Below are 21796 nucleotides of genomic sequence, written 5' to 3'. Positions count from 1 at the left end.
ATATGGCCTTGATATTAATGAACTAAAAGTCTACCCTGAAAATCCTCTGCTATCAGATCACTTTTTAATATCTTTTAACATCATCCTAGAGGATCTCGCACTGTGCAATAAAATAGTTACGAGTAGAAATCTGTCCAATAGTGCTGTGGCTAAATTTAAAGAGGCCATTCCTGCTGCCTTAAACTCAGTGCACCATCCAATAAATAACTATGATATTAATTATAACCCCTCTCAACTGGATCTGCTTGTCGATAGCTCTGCTAGTCTACTAAAATCCACCTTGGACTCAAAAACTATTAAACGTCAGAGGAAAGCTCCGTGGTTTAGCTCTGAAACTCACACACTCAAACAAACAACCCGTAAATTAGAGAGAATGTGGCGCTCCAATAAAACAGAGGAGTCACGAATACTTTGGCAAGAAAGCCATAGTAAATACATGACAGCCTTACAACATAGTCGATCTACATACTACTCCTCACTAATTGAAGAAAATAAAAATAATCCGAGGTACCTTTTCAGCACTGCAGCCAGGCTAACACAAAGTCAGAGCTCTATTGAGCCCATGATTCCTCTAGCCCTCAGCTGTGAGGACTTTATGACATTTTTTAACGATAAAATTCACAAGATTAGAGATAAAATTAGCCACTCCCTGCCTTCACCTGGGCCTGCTGTACCATTAAATGTAAATAGGCCTAACCTAAACTGTTTCACACATATAGGACTTCAGGAACTTAACTCTATTATTTCATCCTCCAAACCATCGACCTGCCTTTCAGATCCGATCCCAACTAAGCTGTTTAAAGAAGTTATTCCCCTAGTCTGCCCATCTTTGTTGGAGACAATAAATATATCCCTATCAATAGGCTACGTGCCACAGTCCTTTAAAGTAGCTGTAATCAAACCCCTTCTCAAAAAACCTACTCTTGATTCCAGCACTTTAGCAAACTACAGGCCTATATCTAATCTTCCTTTTATTTCAAAGATTCTTGAGAAAGTTGTGGCAGCTCAGCTCTGTGACTTCCTTCAAAACAACAACCTGTTCGAGGACTTCCAGTCAGGCTTTAGAGCTCAACACAGCACAGAGACTGCTTTAGTTAAAGTAACTAATGATCTACTCTGGGCTTCAGATGAAGGACGACTCTCAGTGCTGGTTTTATTAGATCTTAGTGTAGCTTTTGACACTATAGATCACTATATTCTACTAGAGAGATTAGAGGAATTACTTGGAATCACAGGGACTGCCCTAAACTGGTTTAAGTCCTACCTATCTGATAGGTACCAGTTTGTACACGTGAATAATAGGTCTTCTGTGTACACTAAAGTAAGCTACGGGGTTCCTCAGGGCTCTGTGCTAGGTCCAATCCTCTTCTGTATCTATATGATCCCCCTTGGTAATGTTATGAGAAAATACTCTGTTAACTTCCACTGCTATGCTGATGATACCCAACTGTATGTATCAATGAAGCCAGGTGAGACAAATCAGCTATCTAAACTTGAGGCCTGTCTAAAGGACATTAGGGCCTGGATGGACCAAAATTTTCTTCTTCTCAACTCAGACAAGACTGAGGTCATTGTACTGGGCCCGCGACACCTTAGAGAAACCTATGCTAGCCTAACTGCCCTAGATGGCATTACTCTGGCACAAAGCACAACTGTTAGAAACCTTGGGGTTCTATTTGATCAGGACTTATCCTTCAACTCTCACATAAAACAAACTTCAAGAACTGCCTTCTTTCATCTCCGTAACATTGCTAAAATCAGATCTATCCTGTCTCAGGGCGACGCCGAAAAACTAGTCCATGCTTTTGTTACCTCTAGACTGGATTATTGTAATTCTCTTTTAGCAGGCTGCCCGAGCAAGTCGCTTAAGACACTTCAGCTGGTTCAAAATGCTGCAGCACGTGTACTGACTAAAACTAGGAGAAGAGATCACATTACTCCTGTATTAGCCTCTCTGCATTGGCTTCCCATAAAATATAGAATAGAATTCAAGATTCTTCTTCTCACTTATAAAGCCCTAAATGGACAGGCACCAGTCTATCTCAAGGAGCTTGTAGTGCCATACAATCCCCCCAGAACACTACGCTCTCAAAATGCTGGACTACTCGTTGTTCCATTCATCTCTAAAAGTAGTATAGGAGGAAGAGCTTTCAGTTATCAGGCCCCACTTCTCTGGAACCATCTACCAACCACGGTTCGGGGGGCAGACACCCTCTCTACCTTTAAGGTTAGGCTCAAAACATTCCTCTTTGATAAAGCTTTTAGTTAGGGACCAGCTCATAGCTCATAATTAAGATGCAATAGGCATAGACTGCCGGGGGGGGGGGGTCTGGCATGCTCGGTTGGAGAGAGGTTGGAGAGGGCGTTAAGAGAGAGGTCATTTAGGTTAGAGAGGGACCGGAGAGGGTCCCATTCCTCTTTCAAACACTCCCTCTATGTCTGCTTCTTCCCTTGTGTGTTTTGCTCCTGTACTCCTTCTGGCTTTTGTCTTGCAGGTCCGTGGGATCCTCAGTGTGGAGTTACAGAGACTCAGCGGCTCTGTCTCCACCCTTTTCTCTGCACACACCCAACACAGCATAACGTGGATGGCTGTTCATCATAGGAATGGGATCCTTACAAGGTTCCTGCTGCTTAACAGAAGGTTTTCCTTGCCGCCATGATGAATTCATGTTGGGTGTGGGATACATATGTATGTGTATATACGTATATATGCATATGTGTGTATCCATAAAATGAAGAGTCCGTCCTTAAGACTGCTCTACTGTAAAGTGCCTTGAGATACCATTGGTTATGATTTGGCGCTATACAAATAAAGATTGATTGAAACTAGTACAGTGACTATCGGAAGTATGTATTCATATAGTTGGAGCTTTAGTAGAGTCATCATTTATGTCCAAATGAGTATGTGTTTGAAGGTTGGATGTACAAAGAGGTGTACTGTACATACTCTGCACTCTCTAGTGTTATAAATGGGTTTATTTGCAGGTGCAAAGTAAAATAGCGTGTGCGATTTCCCTGGTTTAATTCTATGGGACATGAACATGATAAATGTGTTTGTTGGTTTTTTTTCTTTACTAATTTTTATATATTTTTTTGTTTGGTGTATTTTTCTGTAATGTATGTTTTTTTCTGTGTATTTTATATATCTTTCTGTTGTGTTTTTGTGCATTTTTTGTATGATTATTATTATTATTATTTTATGCCTTTGTAGTGTGATTCTGGAGTCATTTTGTGTATTTTTGTATAAATATTTAGTTTTGTGTATTTTGAGTCAATTTCATATTTTTGTTGTCGTTTGGTGTATTTTTCTGTAATGTATGTTTTTTTGAGTCATTTTGTGCATTTCTGTTATCATTTTGTGTACTTTTTGTGTAAATATTGTTTAGTTTTTTTGTTTTATGTAGTTATGTGTATTTTTGTATTTCTAAATTTGACATAAAAAGCTACAAGCTCTTCAGGCAGATGTTGCCAAATGTGTGAAAATAACACAGATGTTTGCTGATGGCTATGGTGGAGCTTCATCTTCAGCAGCATCTGAAGCGTCCACAGCCCACAGGTGATGATGGTGGAGGTGGTCGTCAGGTGGATGAGGGGAAGGGGAAACAGGAGGAGGAGAGACCCGCGGCCTCCGCAGGTGAGAGTGGAGGGAATCTGAACTACAGCTAAGAAGTGATGAACTGTCGTCTACCTGGGTCAGATATCAATCAAGATTGGGTGTCATTTATTTTTGTTGTGCTTGTTAACTTTAACACAATCAGTCGTTAGAAGTAGGACATTTTATAATTTAGCTAGCTGTGCATGCTGGGCAAAAAAAAAAAAAAAAAGATTTATTGAATTTATACATAAAAATATATTTAAAAAAATTTTTTTTTGCAAATTTGAGTTTAAAAAAAAAAGATGTATTTTTTTTTTTTCCCACCACAGTTTTTTCGGACTTTTTTTTCGCATTTTGTCCTTGTGGGTTACCATAGCGTGATGTGAGCCCGCCCCCTTTTTGTTTACGTGTGTTTACTCTTTGAGTAGCTATATGTGTGCCACAGGCATGTTTATTGTTTTATTTACAGGGTCGCTGAGAAGAGTGAACTGTTGAGAAAGTTATTTTGTAGCCTGATGAGGTAAAATATAATGATCAAAACACTCATTATAATGTATCAGATAACATTAGATTAAACTTTACTGTCATTTCACAAAGTACAGTCCAGAGAAAACGTTTTGTATCTAACTTGAGAGAAAAACAAGTAAAGAATAAGAATTAGTGCATCTTAATAAGTCTTAATATATAAGACACTTGGTGGAATAAATATAAGAATGAGGTATTGTTTATACAAACAGCTGTTTTCTTCCAGCCTTAACCTCTCACTGTCTCTTATAGGATGATGTCACTCATTTTTGGGAGCCTGTCGTTGTTTCCTCTCAGTAAGTACTGTATAGAATACATGATTCAGCTATTTTTCTAGAGTGAACATATCAATACTGTGATCATCTGATCAAGTCCATCAGGTGTTTATTTCTCACCTTTCTCTGTTTGTCTCCTTACACTTTTTAAAGGTTGCCATGTCTGTGTTACTGCTGTGGAGGTCTAAGGTGACTGTTTATTGATGTGGTGAGTACATAGTCTGTGAAAATATCACTTAATCACAATCTGTAATTTATACATTTTATTATTCATCTCATCTCATGTTCCTCTGTGTCCTGTTTTCAGGATCCCATCATATGTTGTTCATTGTTTGTTCAGGAGGTTCCTCTAAGTAAATACTGTATAGAGTTGATGACGCAACTATTTTCCCACATTTTCTAGATACCAGTACTGTGATCATATGTCCATCAGGTGTTATTCTTTCTCACATTTCTTTCTTTGTCTTCTCTCACTTTTTAAAGGTTGCCATGTATGAGGAAATATTCTGTGTTGATGTGGTGAATAAATAGTCTATGAAAATATCACTAAATCTGTCATTTATTAATTTTAATATTCATCAATGATCATGTCTCACTTCTATTCCTCTCTGTCCTAATTTCAGGATCCCATTATATGTTGTACATTGTTCAGGAGGTTAACTAGACCAAGCAGCTTTTAGGTTTCTGTTAAGTACTGTATAGAATAACAGGACTGGGAGGATGGTGTAGGTTTAAGTTTATTAGACATGTAGATTTACACCAACAAGACAGTGTATAAGCATTGTTACAAGAAAGTTTGTTTTCATTCATAGGCTTCATTGTCTTTCCATCAATACCTGGTGTGTCCCATCACCTAGTGTCCACCTGGAGGCGGAGCCTGCACTTCAGTCTGCCTTTGGGGGCTTTTTGACCATCATCTGTGTCTCTGAACCAGTGGGTGATGATGAACAGTATCATAACATTAGACACAGGTCCTTTGCACTATGGGAGGACAGTGTCTTTATCTGGACTCCTGCTGTTCTCCTTCCTCAGAGTCACAGCCTCCTCTGTCTGCAGGGCTCAGCTCAGGGGGCGGAGCCTCTGCTGCCTGAGCAGCTGAGATCAGTCTGTTACATGTTCCATGTCCTCTCCTCTATGTAGCGCTGTTTATAAGAGTAGAACATTTATTTTCCTCTATAAACAAGATGGTTCACCGACTTAGTCGTCCTCCTAAGACACTCATCATGTCCCTCATCGTCTCTGTTTGCTCTGTCTGAAGCGCTGCAGCGCGTCACACACACTTTACCGCTTCCTCAGCAACCACACGTCATGAGTTGTCATCACATTTTGATTGGTTGATGTGTGTTTTTCACCAATAGGGAAGAGGTGTATTTTTTGCTTTCAAACACTTTTGCTTTGTGAGAGAAGGTAGAACGTCCCGTTTTTACTCTTCGTTTACACACTGAACGCAACAAAAATGACCAGGAAAAGTGCAGCGTTTTTAATCTATCATAACTATTGTTCTACTTGTTCTATCAAGATCATTTAAAAACTAGTTTATAGTTTTAACAGTTTAAATGGACACTGTGAGGATGCATCTAGTCATTCTGCTGTCTTAAATCAGTCATGTGATCAGGATGCGGCGACGCGTCCATCGACTACAGAGGGTTAACTCACTTTTCTGCTCAGACACAGAAATGGAGGTCGGTGAAAGGAAGAAGACACACTGAACCACAAGCCCAGATCCATGTAAAGGTGGATAATAGATTTTCCTCACTGGTGAATGGGAATGAATAAGAGTTCTGTTCTAATGAGAACAACACAAGCTAACAGCATGGTGAAGACTGAGAGAGCTTCAGGAAAACAGAAGCTACATCAGAAAAAGAGGGATCCTCATACGCTGATCATTGGAGATGAATCTGTGAAAAATGTTCAGATAATTATCAACAAAAATGTAAAAGGTTCTTTGTTTACCTGATGACATGGTATCAGACCTGGAAGGAAGAGTTTCCACACGTGAAGAATGTTGTGATTGATTTTAGAATAAATGATATCAGGAAGGAGCAGTCTGAGGTGTTGAAGAAGAATTCTGTTTATTCTTGTTGGAAATTGTGAGTATTTTGCAGAAAAAAGTGTATATCAGTGGTTCCTTACCTCCAGTTCTCAAAGGAGACATGAACTTCTCTAGAATGTATTCTCTGAATAAGTTAGTGTCTGCTGCTTGTGCTGAACATTCACACATTCCTCTGTGATCAGCACCATGCTTCATTTCCTCTGATAGTTCTGGTCTGTTTGTGATATGTGAAAGCTCACTAGAACTCTGGTATGGAGCAAACAAGTGACTCTGGTCCTCTATAAAATGTGGGTCTAGATTCACCTCAAGTGAAGCATGATGTGGTTTTTAATCATGTGAGAAAGTAAACAGGACCAAATATAGAACTTTATGTTAAAGAACAATACACACACCTCATAGAGTGTCTCTGCTGGCTGTGAATCCTTGAATTTGGTTGATCAGATGAAATATGACCCAATAAGCTGTGTTTCTAATGGTTAGATGGTTAACAATAAGATAATACATAATAACATTTTCATTTACAAACTGCTAAGATCTGGCCAGTATGGGGCTTGAACCCATCACCTTGGCGTTATTAGCACCACGCTCTGACCAGCTGAGCTAACTGACCTATGAAGCTGTAAAAACATGGTTACGAGCAGTGCGTTACTTTTTACAGTAACTTGTACTGTAACGCAATATTTTTTTAAAGAAATAACGCTGTTACCGTTACATTATGCTGCGTTTGTCCGTTACTTTGCTAGCTGCGGTGTACTTCCTGTTTACAGTGGCTCTACATATTTTTGCTGGACGCCGTGCCAACCACGGTAAAACAAGAAGAAGAAGAAGAAGAAGCATTGTCAGCATGTTTCTGTTTACATCACGTGCACCAATCATAGCGAGTCAATGCGAGAGCAGGACGAGCTTCTCAGAGTGGAAATATGCGTATTATTTTACTCATTTGTCTCCAAACGATGCATCGGTGAAGCGCTAAGCTAACGCTACATTGGTGGATGTGATGGAAGCCTCTGCACCGAAACAACAGCGTATGGATTTTAATGAACTGTGACTGTTGAGAAAAATGCTGTGAATTTGTTTTTCCACATTTATTTTTATAAGCATTTTCAACAGCAGAATGTGCACCTGGAATACACACAGCTTACTTTACATTACTGTGCTAAGGCTGAAAAAATACTGTTTTAATTTTGGAGCAGCTGTTTTGTGCTTTATATGCACATCATTTATGGTTGTTTTATGGCAGTTTTTGTAAAGCAGAGTTGGTCAAAATGTATTCCTAATGTTAATTCAGATTGCTTTCATTTATTTATTTTAGAAGGCTTTTTGTGTTTATGTTGAACATTATTGCTAGTTTTTGTACTTAACCTGTAAGGGAACATTCTAAGGCTAAACACAACTGTTTTATGATGCTGAAGCCACTTTAATTTTTAATAATATTCAGGATGTTTTGTGTGTTATTTATTTCACAATTCCTTGTAATATTTACAGTTTCTGCTGGTCTCAGATAAATAAACTGGTATTGAAAGAATACTTAGTGTTTCAGTCAGATTGGTGTTTGTAAAGATTAATACTGAGCAGAGTTTAGTTCTGTTAATGTAAATGATTATAAACTGTAGGGTTGGATACAGTAACATTTCATTTATCAGAGGTTTTTATACAAAACAATGTTAATACAGGGGCACAGTTGATCAACAGTGGATTATTATATTATTACAGCACTAATATGAAGCTGTACGGACACAAATGACCCAAAATAAATAATACATTCTTTCATTCTAAGTAACTCAAAAGTTATTTTTTGCAGTAACGCATTACTTATTTCAGTAACTCACACAACACTGGTTACGAGTTAAAGCGCTTACGGTTCAAAACACCTAGAAAGTGGTGAGTAGACAATTAAAGCATGATATAACAACTGTAGCACAACTGGCATGTGGTTAAGATACATGGGTGTTTGTTGAGAGCTGATTGAGAAAAAAGTTACACCATGAGATGGATTTCTAGAGCCCCGCCCCCAAAACTTAAAAAAAAGTGATGCCCAGTTGTACATGTAAGTGGTGTGGTGTATATCTGCCATGTGAAAAATCATCTATGCTATCACACACAGGGCCTCATATCTCAGTGGTTAGAGCACTGGTCTAGTAAACCAGGTGTCGTGAGTTCAATTCTCACTGAGGCCTTCTCTGGACTGTGGAGTGTATCACTGGTTGTGATTCTGATAAGATGTTTATTCTAAGAACAAAAACTTGGTTTTAATATAGATTTAAGTTCACTTCAAAATGAGTCAACTTGTATCAAGAAACAGCTTAATCATTTTTCACTAATACTGAGTCAGTTTTTACTTAGATTAGTTGTTTTCTTCTTGTTCCAAAGCTTTCATTTGCAAAATTAAAAAAATAAAATAAAATTAAAAAAATGATAATAATTTGTTTATAGTCAGTATATTTCACTTATTATTGTGCTGTAGGAAGTTTGATTTCAAGTAATTTAATCTTATAATCATCCATTTCTGCTTATTTTAACGCTTTAGAATATTTATCAGGACCTTCTTATTTTAAGATTTAACATATTTTTTCAATATTTCTTGTTAAGTAAATTTAACTTGCTGCATCCTGATTAGCAATCATTTATTAGCTTTAGGTTTGGACCAGACGTGGGCCACATAATACTCAGTCTAGTATTGGTCACACCCAAAAGTATCGCTCAAAATACATACAGTATATATAGAACTGGACATAGAACTGTAACATGGTTCCCCAGTTTAACACTAAATTATAATTTTTATAGATTTTTCATGGCAATTACTATTACAATGTAAATTATCTGAACTCATTTCTAATGTATATACAATTACAACAGCAACATATTTTTTAAATTATAATTATACCATCATTTTAATTCATGATCACTAGGGATGTAACGATTAATCGTAAGGCAGTTAAAAATCGATTCATAGGTATCACAGTTCACATCGATACTCTGAAAAATTAATCGCAGTACTTTTTTTAAACAGCAGAGGCCGCTATCTATTTATCCTTCCAGAGGTGTTGGAGGCGGGCAGAATCTGCTACTACTTTCTTTCTGGCCGCCTTCTACTCTTAAACATGTTCATAAATGATTCCTTACCCCTTTAGCCCCAAAAAAATATCTGTAATATTACGTGAATATCTTTAAAAGTCACGTTTTTCTATTAGCTCTGTCTGCTAGCATAGCATCTCTTCTTCACCGGTAAATTAGCTGCATGCCAACCGACCACTGGGTTACCAGCGCCCTCTGCTGGTCCAAACAAATCTGACGTAAGAGACAGTGCAGAGTGTTTTTTTTTAAGTCCAATTGTTAAGGCACAAAATACATTTTCAGTTGCACTTTTAAAAAGAAAAAGAACTATTATGTAGTTTTGCATTGTTTACTAGAGAACCAGATTTTAAATTAATAGGCTTCTTCTTCATTTGTATTATTCCTTTATTTATTTCATTCAAGATTTATTTTTAGTTCAATTGCATTGTTTTGAATAGTTTATCAATGGATTCTTTTAACAATCAAAAATAAAAGGAAAATAGTACAGTATTTTCTAGTTTTCCCCCCCCCCCAAAAATAAAGGAATATTTTTTAGTCATCATTTGTCTACAGTCCCATTTTGTAAAATAAATCGTGAGAGAATCGTATCGCGAAATCAGTATCATGAACTCAGTATTATAAAAATGACAAAAACCAAAAATCACCCAAAATCAAAAGTAAGGCTATTGCAAGGCATTTTTTTTTTGAAAATTAAAAAAAAAAAAATTGAGTTAGAATCATCATTAGACCCTAAAAACTATGGCAAATATAATGCACACACGTAAACAGGGCTAAGAAAGCAGTAAGGACCAAAAAATTGCGAATAACAAAAATCACCCAAAATCAAAAGTAAGGCTAAAGCAAGGCATTTTTTTTCAAAAATTTCAAAAAACAAAAAATTGAGTTAGGACCATCATTAGAGCCTAAAAACTACTACAAGTATAAAGCACATACTTAAACAAGGCTAAGAAAGCAGTAAGGCACAAAAAATGACAAAAAACAAAAATCACCAAAAATCAAAAGGAGGGCATTTTTTTTTTTTTTTAAATTTCAAAAGAAAAAAATTGAGTTACAACCATCATTAGACCCAAATAACGACTGCAAATATAATGCACATACTTAAATAGGGCTAAGAAAGCAGTAAGGCACAAAAAATGACAAAAAACAAAAATCACCCAAAATTAAATGTAAGGCAAAAGCAAGGCATATTTTCTCAAAAAAAGAAAAAAAAAAACATTGAGTTAGGACCATCTTTACACCATAAAAACTACTGCAAATATAATGCACATACTTAAACAGGACTTAGAAAGCAGTAAGGCACAAAAAATGACAAAAACCAAAAATCACCCAAAATCAAAAGACTATAGCGAGGCATTTTTAATTAAAAAAAAAAAAAAAATTAGTTAGGACCATCATTAGATATCAAAACACAACAACATAGGTTTTAAACAGTAAAGATAATAAAGTGCTTTTCTGTATCACAGATTACGTGGATCAGCTCCTAGACCTCCTATTTGAAAACGTTTTGGAGGACTCCGCCCCAGCTGATGTCAATCCCCGTCCCTGTAGATCTGGTTGCTCAGTTTGACAGACCTGAGAAGCAGCAGGTGGTTGGCAGATATGTGTCCAGGTTCAGTCAAGGGCAGGTCTGAACCCCACATAATGTCCTTGGTCGTCTGGGAACTCAGTTCTTATTCTTAGGACAACACAAGCAGGGAGAGGAACCCAAAAAGCCCAACACCAGCTCACAAAGCTTCTTTATGCCAAGTACCAAGAACCACTGAAAACACAACATATTGTGTAAAAATGTGTTTTGGATGACTTGTGTGTGTCATCAACAATAAAAGTTTCATGTTTATACATTGATTTGTGTGATTTCAGTCTTTCATTTCAAACATATTATCTCCATAGCTGTAGAGGTCCATAGTGTGCTCTATATACTGTATATAATGAATGCATTCTGCAGGTAGAACACATTCAGACACACTACTACCAGACCTGGATGATCCACCATACAAGCAGGTGTCTTTAGAAGCTGATGTATTCTTCTTGTAACATACATAAAATGAAAAGATAAGTGAGCCAGGCTAGCAGATAATAATCATTACTATTTCATTAACTAATGATTGACATTAGCTGTGGTATCTCCCTGGAGAAGATGTTTTCTGGCTCTGTTGCCATGGTTACACAGTTTCCACAAGTGCACCTATGCAAAGAAAGTGAATGAACATTTGAAAACACTGCCAGTGCAGTTTCATTTGGCTGTTTTTAACATCAATGTGTTTAACCATAAAGGCAGTCGACCACCAGAGAACGCTTTAACCTTTGTCTTGTGTTAGTGTCAGCACCGACTAGTTTTTAGTTTTTAAATACATAAAAGAGTCACATTCATGTGTTTATTGATCAAGGCTTTTTGACTTTGTCAGGAACCTCTATTTCAACAAATAAAATTAAAATAATAAAAATAATAAGATTATAAATCAATAATTAGAGCCAAAACTGAAATGATAAGTGCACTGTCAGCTGACACACTGACAGACAGCTCCTCTCCTAACCAGCCCTGCTTCAACATCAACCACAACAACCACAGCCACTAATGTCCAGTGACCCCAGAGACATTTATATATATATACAGTACATACAGTGTGAACAAATTTAGTTAATGTACTGAAATTTTACTTCAGTATTATTTTTAGGGGATAATTTTACATTTCCACTAATGTCCTTATTACTCAGTACGTTTTTTATTCAATCAACTTATTTTTTTTTTTGTCACTGGCCACGTTTACATTTGAGCTTTAATTCCTCTTTAATTCAGAATAAAAGTTAAATCCTCTTTAATTTCACCTTGTAAACATTTAATTCCTAATGCAAATTGAATCCCAACTTAAACTTAAATCTGAATTAGGTGGCTGGTTTATTCCAACTTCAATTCTGAATTAAATAATTCCTCTATCTTGTAAACACTTAATTCTGCTTTAATTTAATCCACTTAAACACTGTAATTAACTAGTATTTTCATTATGTACATGATTTTTGTATTATTTTGGGCTGAATTTGAGAAAGTCTGAGTCTTTAATCGTTCTCCTCATAAAGTCTGTTTCTGTTTTTCTGTCCACATTCACACAAATAAGGGTCTACATGGTGGTAAAGTGCATCAATGTCTGAACAAAACATTTGTCTAGTGTAAAAAAAAATGCAACTTTCACCATCTTTGCAATTTTTTGACAAGATTCTTTCACTGTCACTGATGTTTCCATGCAGGAAAATAGCAACAAAATGTGAAATGAGATCAAATTGTTGGTTATCTTTTACTGAGGCCAAAATGTTTGATAATTCCAGGGGATCTATTGGGGGATTTACCATACTGTTACAGATTGGTACAAAGTGCACAGCCATGTCCAGCTCATCATGTCAATCAGGGAGATCTGCTGCACCTGTAGAGTTGAGCACGACTGTGAGTTGTTGACAATCAGCTGGACTGGACTATATAAGGAGGATTTTCACTCTTCATTCAGTTGCTGTGAGAAATTGGATTCAGAAGGTTCTGCACCATGTGCTGGCCTTCTTTAAAGCTTGAGTTTGACTGTGAATAATTGATCAAGTACTTCTATGATTGTTTGTGGTGAACACTGCCCTCTTAGTTTTGTAGTTTACACCTAATTATTCTAATGAAAATTTGTAAATCGTAAACTTTGGAAGTCGTAAAACTTACAATTCTTCAAAAAACTAAAGATTCAGCATTTTTCCACTTATTAAAAATGTTATAGGTTATTCAGATGAATTGGTTAGTGCTAAATCAATTTTACCCTCACAGGTGTTTGTTTTTTATAACGGTTTATAAAGTATTTATTTTGAATGAATTAATCATGACTCCATTTAGTTGGTGAGCAATAAAAATTTGTCAAGTTTTGGTATAAATTGGTCAACACTGTAAATTAAGACTGAAAACATTATGGCATCTATAATTATATAATTATATAATTAACTATGGCAATGCAATTTTATTTACTACTCAAACCATGACTCAGCAACAACAGTATGCATCTAAACTAATGTGTACACTACAAATTAATATTATTTATTATCCTGTTTTTATTGTAGTGTTTTTAAGTGTCCTGAAAGGCACGTTTTAAATAAAAGTAATTATTATTGATTACATTAATGGGGTCAGAGGGTGGAGCTTAAAACCACAAAATCAAGAGTGTCAAACGTATCAGAAATCATTCATTTAGGTTTACGTTTAGGTTGTAAAAGGAGATACGGATAAATATTTTATATGTCTGGTCCTGATGTGAAATGAGGTTGACACCCCTGGTTTAATAAAAACGATTCTCACTATGCAACAAATTGAGAACGACATCCAGGGTTGGTCCACTACAGAGTTGATGGACATCCAGGGTTGGTCCACTACAGAGTTGTTGGACATCCAGGGTTGGTCCACTACAGAGTTGATGGACATCCAGGGTTGACCCACTACAGAGTTGATGGACATCCAGGGTTGGTCCACTACAGAGTTGATGGACATCCAGGGTTGACCCACTACAGAGTTGATGGACATCCAGGGTTGGTCCACTACAGAGTTGATGGACATCCAGGGTTGGTCCACTACAGAGTTGATGGACATCCAGGGTTGACCCACTACAGAGTTGATGGACATCCAGGGTTGGTCCACTCCAGAGTTGATGGACAGTGCTGCTGCTGCTGCTGCACCAACGTCATCTACTCTCTCTCATGCTGCGTTCAATGACCTTCTGAACTCTGCATTTTGGGTTTGAAACTCTGACTTCAGTGTAGCAGACGTCCAAAATATCTCTCAAACATGGCTTAAAGGAATAATATTAACAATAAAGTTAATACTGTTTATGTGTTTAAAACTGTATTTATTCAGAATAGTCAATTTTTTTTATTTGTCCAACAAAGCAAGGCAACAATATGCAGCAATTTATTCAAGTAAGGCACCAAAACATGGAAAAATGGCACAAATTAAAATAATAAAAATGAGTATTAAAATAAAAGGCTTTATAATTGCATTTTAAAATCATGAAAACAGCTCAATTATAATGGAAATGATATAACAGGGTTTTTCAACCTTGGGGTCGTGATCCCATGTGGGGTCATTGAAATGTAGTTGATTAAAAAAACAAATACATTTTAAAATGATTGTTCTTTTTTAAATTAAAACACAATCCAGACACGTCTCACCTGTGAGGGATGAGGGGGATGCGACACCCACACTTCTATGAAAACAAAAGTTAATCTCCTCACTTTTTACAGAGGGATTCATTGTTGAAAACAGATTGGTTCAGTTAGATTGATTGAATGGTGATCAAGTCAATCACTTGATGCTGTTCTGAGAAGATAAACAAAGAGTTCACAGTGATGAATATGTGACAAAAAATGAGTAAGGTGGCAAAGAATGGTCCAAAAGTGGCAAAAACTTGGCAAGAAATTAAGAAAAAGTGACTAAAATGGGCCAAAAGCAGTCAAGAGTGGCCAAAAAAAGAGAAATGACCAAAAAGGAAACAGGTGTTATGGAATGGCAAAAGGAAGGTAAATCTGAAAAAAGTATCAACATTTTGGGAAAAGGGACAAAAATGGGACAAAGGAAGTTGCAAAATGTCCAAAAAAAAAGGTAAAAAGTGGTTACAAAAGTTTCCCTCTTTAAAGATTATCTGGGGGAATCATTATTAAAATAATAAAGAGCCACATGTTGAGAATCACTGACTTAATAACAGCTTTATCATGGTTTTAGTAAAATAATTTAATAAACTAAAATGGGAGATGATGGTTGTCCTACCCTAAACCTACCCAAGTAATCTGTAAACAAAGTAAATGTTGTAAATCATTTCCTAATGTTTTTTTTGTTTTTTTTGAAATTTAAGTCATTTTAAGAAGTGTTTTAATGCAAAAGGAAATTAAAAAAAAGGACACAACACACAAAAGAACAGCACAAATAGGCAGAATGACAGAAAAATGAGCAAAAGGAACAACAAAAATACACAAAATGAGAGAAAAATAGACTGAATGTCAAAATAAATCCCCTAAAGAACTTTAAAAACACACAAACAACAACAGAAACACACAAAGTCTGATAATTGTGTCCAATTAAGTTACACAAAATGATACAGAGAGCTGCATGTACATGTATGACACTAAAATCTGATTTTTATTATGTTGCTAATGTCTGAGCATGAGCAACTCTAAGCTATTTAAATGTAATAAAATAATACATTTCTATCATTTCACTGTTCAGCATTTCAACTGGGAATCCCAATTATGGTTAAAGAAAAATACTGACCACACCATTAAGGAATGTGATCTAATATAAGGAAAGAAATGTCTTCAAATGTTTCAAAGTTTGAATAAAAGCTGTCAGTAGTGCAATACTTTGATTCTCCTGCAGGTGTCGCTTCAGGCTTGTTGTTGACACACAGCTTTGTACTGTCTGTCCCTCATTTATATCAAATATAAAGTTTGTCCACACATCTGCTCTTCTTTGTGGTCCGAGGTTTGACCTTTTGACCTTCCCAACTAGTCCGTAGTTTAATCTGATTGGATTTCATCCCAGATGTCACCATGTAACCATTCCATTCCAATCACCATTTGTTGTTGCCCATTCTATTGGAAAGTCAACAATATTTGCAGGGTTTACAGTTTCCCCATCATTATTTCACTTTTAATCACAATTTGGTGAAAGAATTCTAAATTTTTCCAAAATTCAGCAATTATCCTCAAAATATTTCACCAATATTATGAATGTAAATAAAAATTAGTCACAAAATCCAGTAAATGTAAAGTGAAGATCCTGCAGGGACTGATATCTGTTAATTATTGCTTGAATATTGTCTGTGCCTTCCATACTTTACATATTATTTAAACATAGAAGTGTAAACTTAGACACATTAATGATGAAATTACTGGTTTTTGCTCCAAAAAATGTGTGTCCCACTTGAGATTACACTGAGCCGTTTTCAGACCCTGAACTAAAATGAGTTTGACACAGTTTAAGGAATTTAGTGGAAAAGCAGAAGGTTTTGGAATTGGAAACATTTTGAAAATGGTGATGAACTGGTTTGTTTAAAAGAAGCTGTACTTGGTGTAGTTTGAGTTCATGTGGGAAAATGCTGTATTTAGGAATAATCATGGTGCTTTTTATCTACATTTCAATGGACGAGAACAAGTTATTTACAACAAAGTTTTTATTGTTATGTCAAATATGGTAATATCATGTATGACAGCACGTTTTAAACAGACTAACATGGTGCATAGAATCAGTCAGTAACACATTATAAAACAACATTCAGTCATTTAACAGAAACAATATACAAAGAACTGATTATTCTTTAAAAAAATGATTGATTTTTAAATGAAAACACAAACGTTATCATTTATATCACATCTTACGCTGAACGTCATATAACAATAATGAATACTTACACTCTTATTCATTCTAACAGTCTATTAATCACCACGTTGATGTAATAAAAGATCAAAAATACACAATATCCACAGTAAAAATGTATTCAGACATGTGTATTGGTGTTATTGATCTCCATTCTGCTGATCAGTTCAGTCACTAACTGCTGTACAGTAGATGATCACAGCTGTCCCACCTCCATCCCACCTTCATGGTTCACACTCTCAGTGTCCTCGTAGCTTTCCCCCACCTGAAGGAAACCAATCAGTAGCTTTATTAGAATCTAATTTAACAATAGGTTCCATTAATCAATCAATCTGGAAACCAAACTAAACACCAAAAAGGATCAAACCGTTAACGTTGATCAGGGTTGGGCTCAATTACATTTTTCACTTACAATTACGTTTTCAATTACCCATGTGCAATTACAATTCAATTACCATTACAGTGACCAGCATTTTTTCTAATTACAATTAAATCACAATTATTCTTTATTCTCAGAAAGTCAATTACAATTATGTTCTTAAGTTCAATTACAATTAATCACAATGACTGAGCCTGAAATAAATAACCTAATAAAAGTTAACCTTCCTCTTGTGTTAGCTTTCTGTTAGCATCTCTAATGCTAACAGGTCCTAAATCAGCTGTAAAATACACTAAAAACTAATATCTAATTTATTTATTATCTACTGGTTTCCTTGTTAGGATTCATAATCAATTAAATTATAGGTTTTAATATTTATGGTGTGGGTGTCTGAGCCTTTTTTTTTTGTCTCAGTTTACCCCTAGATTTCATTTTTAAATGGTAACATACAGTATGTGTAGAACTGTACATAGAACTGTAACATGGTTCACCAGGTTTGTGTTAAATTATAATTGACAATTTTTCTAGAATTTTAAAAGTGAATAAAACAAATATGGTGCAAAATAATGTGTTTTGTTAGGCATAGATCTTCTAATAAGGACATTTAAAAGGTTTTAGACCATATTTGTAAAAACAGGAGGATACCTTTAAAGCTGCTGAAGTTTATTGCATTGCATTGTGGGATGTGGAGTCCCGTAAACGAATGCATAGAATTTTTTTTTTTTTTTTTTTTTACTTCATTCTTATTGTGATTTCTTGTGTTTGGCCCCACAAACTCTACCAAAGTACCTTCCCAACACAAGTGATGTCACAGGGAACATCTGGAACAAACTAGAACAAAAATGGAGCCTAGCTAATCACTGTCCTCCTTGTCTGGCAAAGAAACACAAGAAATCCCAGGAAGAATGAAGTAAAAAGACTTTTTTACGTTCATCTACAGGCCTCCACATTCCATTTTTGTTCTTCTCATAAATACACATAGACTGGCATGATTTGATCATCTCTCTTATGGAAGACACCAGTTAGTCTTTATAGGTCCAGATTTAACCTGGACCTGATCCTTCTTTATAGGTCCAGGCTTTGTCATTGTGTGTGTGTCAGTCACTGTGTGTGTGTCAGTCACTGTGTGTATCACAGTCACTGTGTGTGTGTCACAGTCACCGTGTGTGTGTCAGTCACTGTGTGTGTGTCAGTCACTGTGTGTGTGTCACAGTCACTGTGTGTGTGTCAGTCACTGTGTGTATCACAGTCACTGTGTGTGTATCACAGTCACTGTGTGTGTGTCACAGTCACCGTGTGTGTGTCAGTCACTGTGTGTGTGTCAGTCACTGTGTGTGTGTCACAGTCACTGTGTGTGTGTCACAGTCACTGTGTGTGTGTCAGTCACTGTGTGTATCACAGTCACTGTGTGTGTATCACAGTCACTGTGTGTGTGTCACAGTCACCGTGTGTGTGTCAGTCACTGTGTGTGTGTCAGTCACTGTGTGTGTGTCACAGTCACTGTGTGTGTGTGTCACAGTCACTGTGTGTGTATCACAGTCAGTGTGTGTGTCAGTCACTGTGTGTGTGTCAGTCACTGTGTGTGTGTCACAGTCACTGTGTGTGTGTGTCACAGTCACTGTGTGTGTATCACAGTCACTGTGTGTGTGTCACAGTCACCGTGTGTGTGTCAGTCACTGTGTGTGTGTCAGTCACTGTGTGTGTGTCACAGTCACTGTGTGTGTGTGTCACAGTCACTGTGTGTGTATCACAGTCACTGTGTGTATCACTGTCACTGTGTGTGTGTCACTGTCACTGTGTGTGTATCACAGTCACTGTGTGTGTATCACAGTCACTGTGTGTGTGCCAGTCACTGTGTGTGTGTCACTGTCACTGTGTGTGTATCACAGTCACTGTGTGTGTGTATCACAGTCACCGCGTGTGTGTCACAGTCACTGTGTGTGTGTATCACAGTCACCGTGTGTGTGTGTCACAGTCACCGTGTGTGTGTCACAGTCACTGTGTGTGTGTATCAGTGACTATGTGTGTGTCACAGTGACTGTGTGTGTGTATCACAGTGACTGTGTGTGTATCACAGTCACTGTGTGTGTGTATCACAGTGACTGTGTGTGTGTCACAGTCACTGTGTGTGTGTATCAGTGACTGTGTGTGTGTCACAGTGACTGTGTGTGTGTATCACAGTCACTGTGTGTGTATCACAGTCACTGTGTGTGTGTGTCACAGTGACTGTATGTGTGTATCAGTGACTGTGTGTGTGTCACAGTCACTGTGTGTGTGTCACAGTCACTGTGTGTGTATCACAGTGACTGTGTGTGTGTATCACAGTCACTGTGTGTATGTCACAGTCACTGTGTGTGTGTATCAGTGACTGTGTGTGTGTATCACAGTCACTGTGTGTGTGTCACAGTCACTGTGTGTGTGTCACAGTCACTGTGTGTGTATCACAGTCACTGTGTGTGTGTCACAGTCACTGTGTGTGTGTATCAGTAACTGTGTGTGTGTCACAGTCACTGTGTGTGTGTATCACAGTCACTGTGTGTGTGTCACAGTCACTGTGTGTGTGTCAGTCACTGTGTGTATCACAGTCACTGTGTGTGTATCACAGTCACTGTGTGTGTGTCACAGTCACCGTGTGTGTGTCAGTCACTGTGTGTGTGTCAGTCACTGTGTGTGTGTCACAGTCACTGTGTGTGTGTATCACAGTCACTGTGTGTGTGTCACAGTCACTGTGTGTGTATCACAGTCACTGTGTGTGTATCACTGTCACTGTGTGTGTATCACAGTCACTGTGTGTGTGTCACTGTCACTGTGTGTGTATCACAGTCACTGTGTGTGTGTATCAGTGACTGTGTGTGTCACAGTCACTGTGTGTGTGTCACAGTCACTGTGTGTGTATCACAGTCACTGTGTGTGTGTATCAGTCACTGTGTGTGTGTCACAGTCACTGTGTGTGTGTATCACAGTCACTGTGTGTGTGTCACAGTCACTGTGTGTGTATCACAGTCACTGTGTGTGTATCACAGTCACTGTGTGTATCACTGTCACCGTGTGTGTGTATCACAGTCACCGTGTGTGTGTATCACAGTCACTGTGTGTGTGTGTCACAGTCACCGTGTGTGTGTCACAGTCACTGTGTGTGTGTATCAGTGACTGTGTGTGTGTCACAGTGACTGTGTGTGTGTATCACAGTGACTGTGTGTGTGTATCACAGTCTGTGTGTGTATCACTGTCACTGTGTGTGTGTCACAGTCACCGTGTGTGTGTCAGTCACTGTGTGTGTTTCAGTCACCGTGTGTGTGTCACAGTCACTGTGTGTGTGTGTCACAGTCACTGTGTGTGTATCACAGTCACTGTGTGTGTATCACAGTCACTGTGTGTATCACTGTCACTGTGTGTGTGTATCACAGTCACCGTGTGTGTGTCACAGTCACCGTGTGTGTGTATCACAGTCACTGTGTGTGTGTGTCACAGTCACCGTGTGTGTGTCACAGTCACTGTGTGTGTGTATTAGTGACTGTGTGTGTGTCACAGTCACCGTGTGTGTGTATCACAGTCACTGTGTGTGTGTGTCACAGTCACCGTGTGTGTGTCACAGTCACTGTGTGTGTGTATCAGTGACTGTGTGTGTGTCACAGTGACTGTGTGTGTGTATCACAGTCACTGTGTGTGTGTATCACAGTCACTGTGTGTGTGTATCACAGTGACTGTGTGTGTGTATCAGTGACTGTGTGTGTGTCACAGTCACTGTGTGTGTGTATCAGTGACTGTGTGTGTGTCACAGTCACTGTGTGTGTATCACAGTCACTGTGTGTGTATCACAGTCACTGTGTGTGTGTCACAGTCACCGTGTGTGTGTCAGTCACTGTGTGTGTGTCAGTCACTGTGTGTGTGTCACAGTCACTGTGTGTGTGTATCACAGTCACTGTGTGTGTGTATCACAGTCACTGTGTGTGTGTCACAGTCACTGTGTGTGTATCACAGTCACTGTGTGTGTGTCACAGTCACCGTGTGTGTGTCACAGTCACCGTGTGTGTGTCAGTCACTGTGTGTGTGTCAGTCACTGTGTGTGTGTCACAGTCACTGTGTGTGTGTCACAGTCACTGTGTGTGTATCACAGTCACTGTGTGTATCACTGTCACTGTGTGTGTGTATCACAGTCACCGTTTGTGTGTCACAGTCACCGTGTGTGTGTATCACAGTCACTGTGTGTGTGTGTCACAGTCACCGTGTGTGTGTCACAGTCACCGTGTGTGTGTATCAGTGACTGTGTGTGTGTCACAGTGACTGTGTGTGTGTATCACAGTGACTGTGTGTGTATCACAGTCACTGTGTGTGTGTATCACAGTGACTGTGTGTGTGTATCAGTGACTGTGTGTGTGTCACAGTGACTGTGTGTGTGTATCAGTGATTGTGTGTGTGTATCACAGTGACTGTGTGTGTGTCACAGTCACTGTGTGTGTGTATCAGTGATTGTGTGTGTGTCACAGTGACTGTGTGTGTGTCACAGTGA

The 21796-nt window shown here is 37.8% G+C and overlaps 1 long non-coding RNA gene and 1 other non-coding gene across 2 annotated transcripts in view; one reads left to right on the top strand and one right to left on the bottom strand.

The window, feature by feature from the left end:
- LOC114458373 (uncharacterized) overlaps window positions 1-17103 on the bottom strand; it is a 159042-nt gene extending 141939 nt beyond the window's left edge. Inside the window, exon 1 of the long non-coding RNA XR_003673031.1 lies at window positions 17016-17103. This is a non-coding gene — a long non-coding RNA (uncharacterized LOC114458373). The remainder of the gene's footprint in view (window positions 1-17015) is intronic.
- trnat-agu (transfer RNA threonine (anticodon AGU)) lies at window positions 8553-8625 on the top strand. The gene has a single exon. It is a non-coding gene; the product is annotated as a tRNA-Thr (tRNA).
- Window positions 17104-21796: the final 4693 nt, after the last annotated feature.

Source organism: Gouania willdenowi, unplaced genomic scaffold (assembly GCF_900634775.1).
Source record: "Gouania willdenowi unplaced genomic scaffold, fGouWil2.1 scaffold_10_arrow_ctg1, whole genome shotgun sequence".
In the NCBI taxonomy this organism is placed as follows: domain Eukaryota; kingdom Metazoa; phylum Chordata; class Actinopteri; order Blenniiformes; family Gobiesocidae; genus Gouania; species Gouania willdenowi.
This window is presented reverse-complemented; position numbering and strand designations above follow the sequence as displayed.